Genomic DNA, 3,329 nt, shown 5'->3' with positions numbered 1-3,329 from the left:
CCTTTTGTTAAGTGCCTATTATGTACTCAATATAGTAGTTAGTATATGAAATACTAGGCATCCAAAGGCAAAACAAAACAAAGTACTCCCTGCTCTCAAGGAGATCACAATCTAATGGAGGACACATGAACAAAATACACAGAGTGCAGGACAAATTGGAGATAATTGATGGAAAGTACTCACATTGAGAAAGATGGAAAGTACTCACATTAAAAGAGATCTGGAAAATTTTCTTATACAGGGTGGGATTTTAGCAGAGACCTTAGGGGGTCCAGGAGACAGAGGAGAAGGGAATAATTCTAGGAATGGGAGCCCGCCAGTGAAAATGTCTGGAGAGCAGAGCAACGAGTACAGACCAGCGCTGAGCAGCAGGGTCAGGACCCAGAACAGGATTAAGGTGCCACTGGAAGCAGCTCCCACATTGCTCAACCCACTAATACCACAGACAGCTTCAAAGGTCAGTGGGAAAGCTCCTTCACCCAGAAGAGGGGAGTGCCATCTGGACCTTCAGCAGCAGGCATGGCAGCTGCCACTTTCTGAGCCCTTCACCCAGAGCCCTTGGGGAATTAAAGGGTTGATCTAATCTCAGCCCTGAGTGGCTGCCCTGGGAGACCTCTGCCTAAAGCCCATGAGGGATTTGAGCCTCTGATTTGATTCTTAGACCTGAGCTCCACCCAGGGGTGAGGAGGAGCAGTGGTGTGGAGCTAGTGAAGGATACGGAGAGGGATTTCAATTGCATATGCTGGGCAGAAAAGTTTTTGGTTGCTCCCAGACCAGAAAACAGCTCAGGAAAGAAGTAAATACCTCCTCCTTGTTTGTATACCACCTTGGAGGATGTGAGAAAATACAAGTCACCAGAATAGACCCTCCTCTCAACAAAGGAATCAAAAGTCAAGTAACTGCCTGGGAAAATGCCCAAAAAGGAGAAAAAATAAGACTTTAGAAGGTTATTTTCTTGGTGAACAGGTATTTTGTTCCATCCTTCCAGATGAGTAAGAACAAAGCGTAATCTCAGAGGAAGTCAAGACTTCTTCATCCAAAACTATCAACATAAATATGCCATGGGCTCAGGCCATGGAAGAATTCAAAAAGGATTCTGAAAATCAAGCAAGAGAGTTGGAGGAAAATTTGGGAAGATAAGTGAGAGCAATGGAAGGAAATCATGAAAAGGAAGTCAACAGCTTACTAAAGGAGACCTAAAGAAATACTGAAGGAAATAACCCTTTTAAAAATTGACTAACCCAAATGGCAAAGAGGTCCAAAAAGGCAATGAGGAGAAGAATGCTTTAGAGAACAGAATTAGTCAAATGGAAAAGGAGGTTCAAAAGCTCACTGAAGAAAATAGTTCTTTAAAAATGAGAATGGAACAGATGGAAGCTAATGACTTTATGAGAAACCAAGAAATTACAAAGCAAAACCAAAGGAAAGAAAACAATAGAAGATAATGTGAGCTATCTCATTGTAAAAACAATTGACCTGGAACGTAAATCCAGGAGAGACAATTTAGAAATAATAGGACTACAAGAAAACCATGATCAAAGAAAGAGCCTAGACATCATCTTTCATGAAATTATCAAGGAAAACTGCCCTGATATTCTAGAATCGGGGGGGGGGGGGGAATAAATATTTAAAGAATCCACAGATCACCTCCTGAAAGGATCTGAAAAGAGAAACTCCTAGCAATATTGTAGACAAATTACTGAGTTCCCAGGTCAAAGAGAAAATATTGAAAGCAGTTTGAATATGGTGAAAATCAAATCAGGATAAAACAGGACCTGACAGCTTCTAAATTAAGGCATCCAAGGGCTTGGAATATGATATTTCAGAAGTCAAAGAAACCGGGATTAAAACCAAGAATCACCTACCCAGCAAAACTGTGTACAATACTTCAGGGAAATAAAATGGTCATTGAATGATATAGAGGACTTTCAAGCGTTCTTGATGAAAAGACCAGAACTGAGTAGAAAATGTGACTTTCAAACACAGGAATCATGAGAAGCATGGAACGGTAAACAGGAAAGAGTGAACATAAAGGACTTTGTAAAGTGGAACTGTTTACATTCCTACATGAAAAGGTAATATTTGTAACTCCTGTGACTTTGGGTAGTGGGTACTTGGAGGGATGGCACACACACAACACACACAGACGCAAACATACACGCATATGTGCGTGTGTGTGTGTGTGTGTGTGTGGACAGAAAACACAGGGGGAGTTAAATAAGAAGGGATGATAGTTAAAAAAATTAAATAAATTTGGGGTGTGAGTGAGGAATATATTGGGAGGAGAAAGGGAGAAATGGAATGAGGTCAATTTATTACGCATCAATGAGGCAGGAAAAATCTTCAGTGGAGGAAAAAAGGGAAGCCTACTCTCTTCACATTTGGCTTGAGGAAATGATATGCTCACTCAGTTTGATATGAAAGTATATCTTGCACTCCAGAGGGCAGGGGAGAAGAGGAAAAATGGGGTGAGGGGGATGATAGAAGGGAGGAGAAATGGGAGCAGGGAGAATTAGAAGTAAATACTTTTGGGGAGGGACAAGGTCAAAAGAGAGAATACAATACTTTGGGGGGCAGGATAGGATGGAGAGAAATATAGCTCGTCTCCAACAACATGACTATTAGGGAAGTCTTTTGCAAAACTACACTTATACAGCCTATATTGAATTGCCTGCCTTCTCGGTGGGGATGGTTGGGAAGGGAGGAAGGGAGAGAAATTGGAATTCAAAGTATTAAGAACCAATGCTGAGAACTGTTTTTGCATACAACTGGGAAATAAGAAATACAAGTAACGGAGTATAGAAACTTATCATGCCCTACAAGAAAACAGAGAAAAAGGGGATAAGGGAAGGAATGGGTGTGATAGAATGGAGAACTTATTGAGGGAAGGGATAATCAGAATGCAAGATTTTATTGGGTGCGTGTAGGGGAGAGATGGGGAGAAAGTTTGAAAGTTAAATTTTTTTGGAAATGAATTTTGAAAACTAAAAATAAATGAACAATAAAAAAGAAAAAAAATGTTGGAGTTTCGAGATGTACTATGTAAGCAACAGCAAAGAGACCGATGTCACTGGATCATGGAACATAAGGTGGGAAGTAAGGTGTAAAGACTGGAAAGGGAGTATGAAGGAAGGTTATGAAGATATTTGCATGTCAAAAAATTTATATTTGTTCAGGAGGTGATGAGTCAGAAGATTTTGACCAAGGGTTGACATGGTCAGACTTGTACTTTAGGAAAACCATTTGACAGTTGAGTGGGAAGAGACTAGAAAAAAGGAGACCTATGAGGAGGTCATTGAAGTAGTGTAGACTAAGTGATGAAGGCTTAA

This window comes from Notamacropus eugenii, chromosome 2 (assembly GCF_028372415.1).
Source record: "Notamacropus eugenii isolate mMacEug1 chromosome 2, mMacEug1.pri_v2, whole genome shotgun sequence".
NCBI classification, from domain to species: Eukaryota; Metazoa; Chordata; class Mammalia; order Diprotodontia; family Macropodidae; genus Notamacropus; species Notamacropus eugenii.
The sequence above is the reverse complement of the archived record's forward strand: the minus strand, read 5'-3'. Positions refer to the sequence as shown.